This window comes from Oryza sativa, chromosome 9, assembly GCF_034140825.1.
Source record: "Oryza sativa Japonica Group chromosome 9, ASM3414082v1".
NCBI lineage: Eukaryota > Viridiplantae > Streptophyta > Magnoliopsida > Poales > Poaceae > Oryza > Oryza sativa.
In genome coordinates, this window is record NC_089043.1 from 4993582 (window position 1) to 5007135 (window position 13554).

Genomic DNA, 13554 nt, shown 5'->3' on the forward strand with positions numbered 1-13554 from the left:
TCCCCATCACGATGGTTGTGCCTCCACTCGCCGCGATGACCTCCCGCCATCACCAGCCATGCTCTATATATGCTGGTCTTAGTCCGCGCAGGCCTGCCGCCAGCCACGCTAACGAGCACCTCCACCGTGTGCCGCGTCGTCTCCACGGCCACACACCACCACCACACTTATCTCCCTAGCCTTGCCGCACATGCCGTTGTCCTCTCCCCTTCTCAACCCCGGTGGAAGAGCTGCTAGGGCCAGATCTGGCCGGGAGAGAGATGGATCCTGTCGTCGTTAGGTCAGCACAACCTGCCCCGCTGTGGTCATTGCTCAGGCGACCCACATTGTCGCCCGGCCCTCGCTGGTCTTCAGGCGTCGCACCATCACCGACCTCCTGCTGTAGCCCACCGCCCACACCCGTGCCGCCCGTCGCGCCCACTCCGTCTTCCGGCTGCAGCCCGTGCCGCCGGCCACCGTGCCACACGGCAGATCCGGCCGCGGGACAACCGGATCCAGCCATAGTGGTGACTGAAATCCACTTTCCATCACCGGTGAGCGCACCGCAGCTACCGGCTTACGCGCTCCGCCCCGCCTCCCTCGTGCTAGAGAAGACCTGTCGCCGCGATTTGGCCCCACCGCCGCCATCCCGGCTCCCCGCACAGTTGTCTGGCAACGAACTCTGGCGGTGGCGAGGGAGAGAGAGGGGGAGGGGTGGGTGGCAGCGACGGCTAGGGTTTGCCCCCAAGCCCGCGCGAGGACGACCTGGGGATGCGCTCTATGTGTAGAAATAATATTCTAATGATAAGTGATCAGGAGAGTTATCTGAAATCAAGGTTTCGGATCCTTTTGGAGACGATGAACAGGGCCAAACATATCATTCTTAAATAAACGCGTGATCCCAAGCTGTTTGCCATCCATGTGAAATTACTTGCAGTACCATTTTAGGTTTTATTTTGGACAGTTTCTATAATTTATTTACAAAGACATATATGGGACATTAGTTTCTTGGCATACTGTTTTGTTCTCAACTTCAAAAACCTAAATAGGAAAAAGATGAGTAAATTCATTTTCTTTGTATTTCTTTTTTATCAAAGCAATTGCAACATAAACAATAGATTGAGAAATTTTAAAAATGACGGTTGCCATTTAAGCTTCTTTTATTTCCTAATTAAGAGAAAATTTGTTGGCCACGAAGAAGATGACCAAAAATCTGTTGGCTCCAAGTGTGTCAAGGTTTGACAAGAATATATGTGTATGACTTTGTATTTCTTTATTACCAAAGCAATTGCAACATCTAACTGTCTGTCTTATTTGAAAATGTTTTATGATTAGTATTGTTATTATTATTAGATGATAAAACATGAATATTACTTTATGCGTGACTCTTTTTTAATATTTTTCATAAATTTTTCAAATAAGACGGACGGTCAAACGTTGAACACAGAAATCCACAACTGCACTTAAAATGGGATGGATGGAGTATTGGCTTATCTAGATATTTGTGTGTCCCCTCTCTTCCTGTGGTGTCTATACCCTCGGGTGCCCTCTTTATCCAAGTAGTTCTTGTAGTGTCTTAGGACTTTTTCTCTTTCCTTATCGGAATACCTTTTGTATATGAGGTTTTGTTCCATAATAATTTGGATGGCCCCCTATGAGCTTAATACATAAGTATTAGGTGTGTCTTATCTATAACACTGATACACATATACATATATTAACTATCACTTTTTCCTCCTCTAAATTGATTTACCATCAAAACCTCAATCACATCACTTGCATGCGCACCGATATGATTCAATTGAATAGGTCTTAACAAGTTTAATACTATAGCCAACTGCTAGTTCTAAATTGACAGATCATTTATAACCACTCTAATAGCCTATCAATACAATAATTTTATATAAATATATATTGCACCATTACTACTTGGCTCACCTCTCAAACACACACTATTTTCACTTGTACATTTTTTTATATTTAACTAAATAAATTAGATCCATTCCAAAATGAAAATTATTCCAAGCACGTAAGCTGATTTTAACCATATTATAAAACCATTTTATACAGACAAATTATTCTTTATATAACTGACCAGAAAATAATCTAGGTTGTACATGCCGTAAGGACGAATATGTGGTGATTTTTCAAAGTTTATTGAGTTCATGTACAGATTTTAAAATTCAAAAGATTATTCAGCTAGACTTAAACCATGTCAAAACCATTTTGAATTTGGTTACAGCATGAAAACTAAACGCCATGGAATGTTTAGGTATGACTATAGTGTTTGGTTTCATAGTTTATGTTTTTTTAAGGGAAAGTTTACGATTTAATTGTAGACTTTTGTGAGTGCTCAGATATGTAAAGTGGACTTTTCCCTATAAATATTAGATTTTTATGTTTTTTTTACTCCATAACAAACTATGCACCAATTTTAAGGTTATCTGATCTGTAGAAAAGAAAATCGTGTGTTTTTTACCCAAAAAAGGTTAATTGAGGGTATGACATCCCATATCTCATAGATACGATAAATTTAGTGGCAGAGGCCATTAATAAATATTTAAAAAATTAACTTGAGACAAATTCAAAACAAATATTTCGGACTGGACATAGTAAATTTGTTTATATGGGTTTCTGGTAGGTTAGGTGCAGCTGAAAATTTCGTTTCTATAGCGGGGGATTATCTACTCATGTTTTGCCATTCTCGTAAGAGAGTAGGAGAGATACCTATATACGTTAATTTAATCCTTGCCACTATAATCCCCGTGAGCACCATTACCTCAGGATTTTTTACTTTGTCTTTTTTGAAAACTTAAATTTACAAATAGATTCATGAAAAAACTTATCTTAGAAATGGAATCTTTTGTGGCGCCAACGTTATTGGCGTCATGGTCTAACATGGCTGCACCAATGACATTGGCGCCATCTAGGCCCCTTGCTACACAAAAACTAAATCACTAATGTAAATGGGATCGATACCAATGACACAAAATGTTTTAACAAAAAAAATCAAAAGGACTTATTTGTAATAAAATAATTTACAAATAGGGCCTTGATGTAAGTGTCATTGGTGCTAAGGACCTATTTATAAAAAAATATTTACATTTTCGTCCTGTTTGAAAAATTATTATAAACAGGTCCTCAGTGCAAATGTTATAGGCACCAACCCCCTCACATCAATGACTTATCTTTCGTGGAGGGGGAATGGGGATGACACTATCATGTTGGACCATAGCGCTAATGACGCTAGTGCTACGAAAAGTGTCCATTCTTGAAATAAGTTTTTAAAAGGTCTATTTATAAATAAGTTTTTAAAAAGGTCTAAAATGTAAAAAAATCTACCTATTTCTTCCTGGAGAGCGATGAGCGAGTTCGACATGATGATGGTGCCAATGTTCTTAGGAGCAAAGAATGTCGAGGAATATAATGGCCGCAATACGGAATGGAGCGCGCGACAAGACTGTGCCCACAGTGGCTAGTGAGAAGACAAGGTGATGCCACTACTTGCCCTTTTTTACATAATAAAATTCATTGCGGCATTTACTTTAAAGAAGCCACAACCGTGAATTACAAAATCACACCTTAATTAAAAATAATAGGGAGAATAGCTACTTTAGTCCCTAAAGTTTCTCTGTAGGATCAGTTTAGTCCTTAACCTTTTAAATGGTCCAAAGAAATCCTTAACCTATGTCATAAGGCCTAGAATAGTCCTTGGGTCCACCAAAATCATCATATGGATATGCCATGTCATCATTCATGCAAAATCTATGATGAATTGTCTAATTTACCCTTACGTATATCATAGAAAAATAAATATAAGGGTAAATTAGACATAACCATAGGAAAAAAAATACTTGTTTTTTTACCCTTTTGAAGTATATGTTTGCTCTTACATATACCATATATTTTTTAACTTTTTCCTTTTGTTTTTTATTTTCCTATGCATAAAGGTAAATTGGACAAATCATATAGATTTTGCATATGAAGGTGACATGGCATGTCTATGTGGCGATTTTGGTGGGACCAAAGACTATATTAGCCCACATGATAAATTTAAAGGACTTGTTTGGATAATATGAAAGATTAAGGACTAAAATGACCCATGAGCGAAATTTTAGAGACCATATTAGCTATTCTCTCAAAATAATAAGAAAACTTCTCTCAATAGCCGCCTAAAGATAAAGTTATCACTTATCTATGGTTGACAAGTACCACCATTGGCTTGGCGGCTTTCAAGCTATATACATTTCTTGTCTATCTCGAACCAGAAAATAGAATATCAGAAATCAGCAACCGATTATTGTGCCGATCTAATTTTTCTCACGTCATTGCCAGTGGCAATCACCAAACCAAAACGAAAGATAACATCAGATAGTAAACTGAGAGTCGCTCGGCTAGATCTTGCCATCAACACAACCATCTTGGCCGATCTAGCGAGTACAGTGCGATGTAGGATGCACCACCCTCCTACCATTCCCATCATTGACGCGGCCGCGCTCAAGCAGGTCACCACCAAATGCGCGACCTTCATATGCAGCAACACCACTCCATGCGTCTTAACCTTGGTGGCCAGGACAAGATGATACTACTATGGTAAAACGATGATAAGACAGTGGCACCACGGGCCACGGCTGCCTAGCTGACCAAATCAAAGGCAATTTTCTGTCGACGAAGTAAGAGGCTAATTAACGCCCAATTAAGGAAATTCGATTTCGAGGCTCCATTATCAATCAATCTATCTAGTGTCAGGACATCAAACCTGCCGGAACCAGCTTCAATGGCGTCGGGATCAGCCGGTGGCGAATCGATGGATGGACGCCATCTTCATCGGATGATTGCCATCACCGCCACCGCGCCACCGTCGTCGCCATGGGATCTGATCGATCGATCCGAGATATGGAGAAACTGTGATCCTTCACGCGAAGCTCAATCGCGTTGTGATCACGTGATCCACCGGAGCGCCCAACGCTGGTGTAAACGATGGTCGCCACAGATGGATGATCTAGTAAAATTCTTTCACAGTGCGTACATGTGGTGTTCTGCTTCCATACGTCAGTTTGGAGATCCGCAGCCACGTTTGCATTTTGTTGGCCCCCTTGAAGAGCCGCGGATCTCAGCGAAGTTCCGTGTTCCTGATGCTATGGCATGAATGGATTGACCGGTTCTTAGGCTGAAATGACTGCTTGAGGCACGACGACATAGCAGGGCTCTCACTGCGAATAGCCTAAGTCCCTTCAAAGTGGGCGTTCCTTCATCTACGTGGAACGTTACTTCGTCCTACGTGGCGAAAAAAGTTAGTGGGGCCCATAGCTTCACTAGCTTCTTCGGTTCCCAGCGAAGGAATGAGAACCTCGCTCAAAAAGTTGAGCGCGGGGCCCATTGATGAGAGATGCGAGGACGAGAACGCGCCGTGCAGAGGAGGCCGACCTTGATTCCCGAGCAGGAACTCCATCCACTCCGACGACTTCAGGTCCAGCTCCAATCCACGCCGCCGTCGCCGGTGAGGAGGGCGGGCGAGGACGCGCCACCGCCGCCACCATCTTCAGATCCACGGCGCCGCCGCCGTCGTTTTGGAGGACGGCGAGGACGCTCCAGATCCGTGCCGCCGCTTCTTCGCCAGGTCCAGAGGATACCGCCGCCGCTCGGCATTGGGGCAGGTAGTGAGGAGAGCGCCGTCGGTGAGGGGGGCGGCGAGGACGCGCCGCCGCCTCCCGCCATGACCGCTCCGAGGACGACGACGACAAGCACGAGGACCGCCGCCCGCCATGACTGCTCTGAGGACGACGACAACGAGCACGAGCACGAGGACGCGTGCGCCGCTCCACTCCAGAATCCATGCCGCCGCCGTTGTCCTCTCGCGGCACCGCCGCCGTCCTCCTCGCTCCGCCTTCTCGTTGCCGCCGCGAGATTCGCGGGGACGGCGCGCGCCGCTTGGGCGATGACGCCGCGCTTCGGTGGCGCCGATGGCGACCTGTACCGCCGCGCGGTCCGGCTCTGTCGGGTGGGTGGGAGTGAAAGTAGGAGAGGGAAAGGGGAAAGAAGGAGGGAAAGGGGGAAGTGGGAGAGAGAATATGTTGGGGTGGTTGGTTTGGGGATTCTCTGTAGTACCCTGCACTGTGAGAGGTATGGATTCGTTGTGTATCTACCCTACGTGGTATACGAGGTTACGCAAATGAGGTGCTTGCACTGTGAATGGCCTAAGAGCTGGCTACGCTCACTGCCAAAGATGAGAGACACATGGCCCGGCTTCTGGTGTTCCGCTATGGTGATGACCGCTAGGCTGCGCTCTTTGCTGGGAGTTCCCAACTCCCCAGCCTCGTTTTCCACGTGTATGCTTTTCAAACTACTAAAAGGTGCGTTTTTCTGCAAAAAGTTGCTATACGAAAGTTTATTAAAATATCATATTGATCTATTTTTGAAAAAAAGAAAATCTAATAATTAATTCATCACATGTTAATGCGAACATCGTTTTACGTGCCGGAATGCGAGCATCGTTTTCCCGAACACAGCCGACGGGATTTGCGGTGGTGGGTTAAGATTTCTCCGAGCGGATGGATCGTCTCGTTTTTGGTACCTATACAATTGTAATGGTATGATATAAACATTGTGAATTATAATAAATTAAAGAAATTACATTAGTATGATCTAATTAACCCATATACCAATTACCATACTATACCATACCACTAAACTCATCAATTCATCATCTGTTTGGCACTTTGACTCTATCATGAAAGCATGTGTTTGGTTTCGGGACAGGTGGGATGGGATGAAACCATCCATGATTTTGGGGTTGGGATGATTCCACTCACATGTTTGGTTTGTAGGATGTGACGATCCCAATTTTTCGTTTGGTTGAAGGGACGAGGGAGAGATAGGATGGATGCCGTTTGCAACCACCGTCAACGACCATCTTCATCGACGCTGCCACAACAGTTGGAGCACTCACCTCGCTCACCGTCATTGTCGCCACACCACCGGATCCACCGTTGCCGAGCCCCCTACCGCCACTATCGCCCGAGCTGCGTGCCACCGCTCGAGCCCACCGTCGTTGTCGTCGCCACCACCGCCGGAGAACTCACCCTCGCCTGTCGTCGTAGCCCTCCCTACTGCCGGATGCGCCGCCGCAGCCCTCCTGCCTTCGGATGCGCCGCCGCAGCCCTCCGCTCCTCCGGATGCGCCGCCGCAGCCCTCCCGCCTCCAGATTCGCCGCCGCAGCCCGCATCCGGATTCGCCGCCGCCGCCCTCCCCGCCACCGGATCCACCGTCGCTGAGCCCCCTGCCGCCGCCGTCGCTCGAGCTGCCTGCCGCCGCTCAGGCCCATCGTCATCGTCACTCACGGTGGGCAGAGGAGAACGACCAGTGGGCAACGAGAGGGGCGAGCGAGCGGCGTGCGACGATGTGAGTGGGGACGATGCGAGCGAGCGAGCGGGGTGAAGCTACGTGCCTCACGCCGTGCGCTCGTCCCAGGTGGGACGAGCTCGTCCGCGAGATTTTACCGGATGGATTGGTCCCCGATTTAAGAGGAATATTTCTCTCCAGGGACTAACCCATCTCACTCACCCCTAAATCAAACACCTCTAAAAATATATTCATTCCATCCCATCGTTACAACCAAACCCTACTGAAGATAGCAACGAATTTGTTGCAGTGGTAAGTACCGGGGCGAGACCGCGAGAGAGAGGTATCATAAGTGAGTCAAGCTGCGACCGTTGAACACTATTGCACGCATGTCGAAAACTACTCTGGCACCCATTAACGTACGTACTTGCCTACATTAGACTGTCACTAGCAACGTCCTTGTGCTGCCATGCCCATGCGGCTCTATGCTGTCACTAACAAGACGGAATAGAAGATTTCCACAACTGCATCCGATGCTGTTCATTGTCCCCTCTGTATTTGCTTGCTTGGAAGGCAGCTAAAACATTCATTTTTACCAGTCTTTCCCTTTTTTTTGAAAAGAAAAAGAAAATCATCTTGGTGGAAATAAGAGAGGAAAATGAAACTAGATTCAGCTCGAGATTCATTTAGTAATCATTTCACAGAATCATATTTTTCATAAAACACTCATGTGACTTAATGTACTCCAAGGAATTTATCATCCTAAGTGACAAAACATATTTGTTATGAAAATAGATATACAACGGAGACACAAATTTTACGTGGAAAATCCTTGCAAGAAAAAACCACATGCGTCGACCGGCAATGATTACTATTGAGGAATTGATTACAAACGTAGAGAAATAACAATGGGAACGTCACCCGGCTTACAAGAGTATATATAGGAGATAAAAGAAAAATACCTAATAGGAAACAATATGGAGTCCCACTAGGAAACTAATCCAAATATATTACAGGCCTAAATTCGGATCACATATTTAACAATATTTTTATACAAGAATTTAAAATCGCCCATCGGTTAGACCAAATTTACTACCCACAATTTTATTATTTTAATGCAATTTGAGAGTTTTTCTTTATATAACAATGAATACTATGGATTTTTTTAAAAGGAGCACAGTAGGGGAGACCCTTGTTGTTTAAGAACTTTTATTATATGAAAAGAAAGAAAAAGTATGAATTACCCCTTGGATTATCGCGGTCGACCGATTACCCCCTGAACCCGAAAACCAGATATTACTCAACCCCAAACTTTTAATACCGGACGAATTACCCCCTCAACACTGTTTTGAGCGGTTTTGACTTGAGTTTGCACATGTGGCGCCTACGTGGCAATCCAGTCATCAAATAAAAATAAAAATACCTCCCTTTGGCCCACCTGTCATACCTCTCTCTCTCCCCGGTCGCGCTCTCTCTCTCTCTCGCGTGTGCACTCAGGCAAGCGGCTCCGCAGGCGGAGGCGGACCAGTCAGTCGACGACGGAGGCGGAGCTTCGCCCGGGCGGTGGGCGGCTAAGGCGAAGCTCGCCCGGGCAGCGGGCGGCTGAGGCAGAGCTCTCCCGGGCGGCGGGCGACTGAGGCGAAGCTCGCCTGGGCGACGGGCGGTTGAGGCAAAGCTTGCCTGAGCGGCCAGTGGTTGAGGTAGTGGCGGCTGACGACGAAGGCGGAGGCCGACCAGGTGCTGGCACGGTCCCGTTCGTGCGACTGCCTCCTCATCGACCACTCGCGCATCGGCTCGCCGCCGCAGCTCCTGACGGTGGGGAGGCGGTTGCGGGAGTCGTAGAAACGGACGAGGACGAGGCCGTCGCCGCTCGTGGAGCGGACATCCGTGGAGACCGTGCCAAACATCTCGGACTCGGCGTCGTGGTGGGGGCGGGGGTCGACGAAGCTGGCAGCGAAGGTGAGGTGGGAGACACATGGCAGATAGTCGGTGTGGAGCGACACGCCGGCTGCAATGACGCCCCAGATTGCTCCATCTTCGAGAGCTGGAGCAGCGCCCACAGGGGACGCGCCTGCAGCGCGACGTGCATGGAGAAGGAGCGGCGCCCCCACCCTCGCCGCTGCCATCCTCAGGCTCCACTCTCCAGTGGACCCTACTAGTCCGTCTCGCTCGGCCAGAGGGACGGCCACGTCTCCTGCGCCACCAAGGCGGCCGCCGAGTTGCCCCCTTCATATGGCGCCATCCCCCAGCTCACTCACCAACATGTTCGCCACCAAGGGCCTCGACCTCAAGGACCTCACCGTCCTCTCTGGCACACACACACCATCGGCATTGTGCACTGCCCATACTATGCCTACCGTCTCTACAACTTCACCACTGTCGGCGACGCCGACCCCTCACTCGACCTCAACTATGCCGCCAAGCTTAGGACGCGGTGTGCCAACCACGACGGCATCCTCTCGGAGATGGACCCCTGCAGCCGCATGACCTCTGTTTCCCACGCCAGCGCTCGCCGCCGCGCGACCTATGCCCACGCCCGAGAGAGAGGGAGTCTCATTGAGCTCTGCGTTCCGCCCTAACTTGGCCTCCACGGCGTGCAGCCGCCACGCGGCGGCGTCCTCCACCGCTGACACCACTGCCCTCCAGCCCACCTACCGTCCCCGCGCCGCCGTCCACCTCCCTGCCCCTGCCCGCTGCCCGTGACAGAGAGAAGAGAGAGAGAGGAGTATGACAGGTGGGACCTATATTACTTTAATAAATAAAATGTTAACTGGATTGCCACGCGTACGCTACGTAGGACAAAATCGCTTTGGATTGGGTCGAGGGGGTAATTCGTTCGGTATTGAAAGTTTGGGATAAGTAATGTCTGGTTTTCGGGTTCAAGGGGTAATTCGGTCTACCGCGATAGTTCCCGCCGGGGGGGGGGGGGGGCTAATTCGTACTTTTTCCTAAAAAGAAAAGAGTACAAAGAAGTGCAAAATTACAATCAAAATCCAACTCTCGACTACATTTTTATCTATCTTTTTCAATCTAAACAACAAGAGAATGATGTCTCCCTTAAGAAGCTGCTTCCAAGAATAAAAAGAAGGTGGCTTATTATCAAAGATAAGATTATTCCTTTGTTTCCACATGTTTCAAGCCTCTAGAAGAAACTTTTGCCTGCATCATCATATTATCCAGATTTAAAGAGCTATAACAGATAATATGCCTAAGGATTACTATGGATTTAACCATTGTTCACATTATAAATCAGCAAGTAAATCACTTGTAACTGGTCAATTGTACGTATTATGTTTCAGTGACTTGTAAAAATGAGACATATATAATTAGCTAGGTTAGCTGGTTAGGTACATCCTTGGCTATCTGTTGGAAGTCAGTAGGCCAAAATAACTTTCAAAAGATTGCTGAACTTAGGTCTTACTAATTGATGAATGAGGTTGAGAAAGCTATAGGACGCATGATTGAGCATGCATGGAACTGATGGTACGTACCATTTGTACCGTGCATTACGGCCAAGGCTTTTATGGGGAGGCTCCACGTGATCTAAATTATGGAGGAGGATAGATCACGGCAGGTGGAGTGAATCGTTTGTCTGATGATCATCAAAAGCAACTGCAGATGGCTATTCCAGAGTTATACTAGTTGTATACTTGTATGCAGTGCCATGAACACAACTACACAAGTAACGAATTATCATTAATTTGCTTAGGATCATCTCTTTCAGAATGTGCTTAGGGTCATGGAGAAAGTACGAAATAGCCTCCCCCATCCCCCCGAAACTATCACGACAGTACGAATTACAACCGTAAACTGAAATACAAGACATTTTACAACCTCAACTATTTAGACCGGACAAATAACCCCCTCAACACTGTTTTGAGTGGTTTTGACTTGAATTTGCACACGTAGAGTCAACGTGGCAATCCAGTCGGCAAAAAAATTTAAAAAAACTCCCTAGGCCCACCTGTCATACCTCTCCCTCGAGCCAATCCCTCCCTGTCGTGCGCGCTCTCTCTCTCATGCACGCGCTCGGGTAGCGGGAATCCGCCCCCAAATAGCGGCGCCCACACGCACGCCACCCAAATCAGGGCCACCGCGAACCAGATCAGGGGAGGGAGAAGGAAGGGATTGAAAAACATTGTACATTACTTACAGAAATAGACAAAAAAAAAAAAAGATCAGCAGGATAGAGGATGTCTTGGCGTCAAAACATGCTTAATCCCAAGCGGATTAATTAACCATATACCAATAACTCACCTTATTTTGTATATCTTTTTAATCTTCTACTTTACCATGCAATCGGTAAAAAACATGACATAGTACTATATTTCTCCTAACAAAGATTCTTTGAAAATGGAAGTCAATGGTTGATAGGTGAGGAGATGGCAGGCACGAACAAAAAAGTGTCTGGATGGCCCCATATGTTGGGACTGCTCTGCTCGTGTCGTGTGTCACCAAACATGCATCCCATCCAGCTTGAAAATTAGAATTAATTAGGGTGTGTTTAATTCACGTCAAAATTAGAAGTTTGATTGAAATTGGAACGTTGTGATGAAAAAGTTGGAAGTTTATGTGTGTAGAAAAGTTTTGATATAATGAAAAAATTGAAAGTTTGAAGAAAAAAATTTAGAAAAGGCCTTAGTACGTACTAATCTTCACCGACTTGGCAGGCATGCAGCCATGCAGAGCGATGCAGGTGATGGTGATGAGCTGAATTATTTGGTCTTGGTTTTGGTTTGGTCTGGTCAGGTCAAAAAGGAGGGCGACATACATGAAGCCAGCCATCTACTAGCTAGTTGACTTCTTTTCACCACAAAAAACCCTCTCAAACCCCCTTCACATTGACATTTCCTAGTGACTGTCGGTAGGGCGAATGATAACGGGCCATGAAGGAGGTATATGTTTTTTTAAACAACCCGTACGAGATAGTGTAGTGTTTCTATTGATATAATATGAAAAAAATATAAATCTATAGTCCTGGAAGACTAAAAGAAAAGACAACTACACTACGCATCTACGTCTGATCCTACTGCTAAAAACAGAATAATCCCACAACATCCGTAATGATTGGGTGTTCTAAACGACGCCTCCAAGAAAGAAACAACGCCAAGAATACTGCCGCCGCCCGTCCTAGAGAACCAGGACGTGGTTTTCACCTGAAGAAACCATTGAAAGAGGAGAGAAAATGCAGCAACGCCCCATGGGGAAAGCGGCGTCTGTAAACATAGCCGTTGCCAGCCCGAAGGCTAGGCTTTCACCCGTAGTTCCTACTCTCCCGCGCCAATGAGACATGTTAGATTCAACAGTAACCACTAGCTAACCCCCTTAAATGCGAAGCCATCGTGCCGACCCCTCGTTGCCGGCCGGCCAATAAAGAAGGGTCTCGAACTCCGGTGTGCTCCAACTCCGTCCATGTGGTTGAAGGTATATGTTAAAAGAAGTTTTCACCCATTTTTAGAGAGGTATTAGGTATATGCCTCCTTAATACTTGAGCAGTATCCCTTCATGAAGGAGGTATTTACAATTTATACAGTACTAATTTCACAAGTGAAACTAGGATTGACAATTCACCTTTAATTTTCATCTGCTCTTGATCATTTTTTTTCAAGACTTATTGCGGTATTAGTTTCCTTATTAACACGATGAGATATACATACATGTATATATATATACACACACACACACCTTGCAAGGAATCTTGACGTTGTCAGCTGATCACTTTTGTTCTGATTAGTTTAACTTGTTTAGAATTCTTACCTCTCAAGTGGTTGGGATCAATATACCTCTCCAAGAATTGAAGAAAATTAGCCTCTAAAAATTAAAAACCATTAAAACTGGAGATAGCTTTTCTAATGTTTTCTAATCACCCGTTGCATAATGCTGTGGTACATACTAGTGGCTAAAGCCTTGTGTTATTAACTTTGAAAAGTCAATATTGTCGCTCTTTTGTGACGTGGCCGGGGGTTTGGGTAGTACCTGGTCAAGTGACAATGTGTCAACATGTCCTACGTGTACAATATATATATATATATATATATATATGAAAATGATTCTATACACCTGGGAGTATGTACACCTGCTCCCATCCACCGTCCATCCATTCAACCAGCGATCTACCCGATCGAACCTCCCCCTAACGGGTATAGCTGCACTGGCCCGTTAATATTTTAAATAAGATTTAATCCATAATTATCCAGGGATAATTTAACTAACCATCGCCGATTTTTTCTCACT

General features: G+C 46.1%; 1 long non-coding RNA gene across 1 annotated transcript; it reads right to left on the reverse strand.

The window, feature by feature from the left end:
- Nucleotides 1–4082: 4082 nt before the first annotated feature.
- Nucleotides 4083–5048, reverse strand: LOC136351910 (uncharacterized). The gene is made up of 2 exons (XR_010735195.1): nucleotides 4739–5048; nucleotides 4083–4641 (listed from the first exon to the last, which is right to left on the reverse strand). It is a non-coding gene; the product is annotated as an uncharacterized lncRNA (long non-coding RNA).
- Between the last annotated feature and the right edge of the window lie 8506 nt (nucleotides 5049–13554).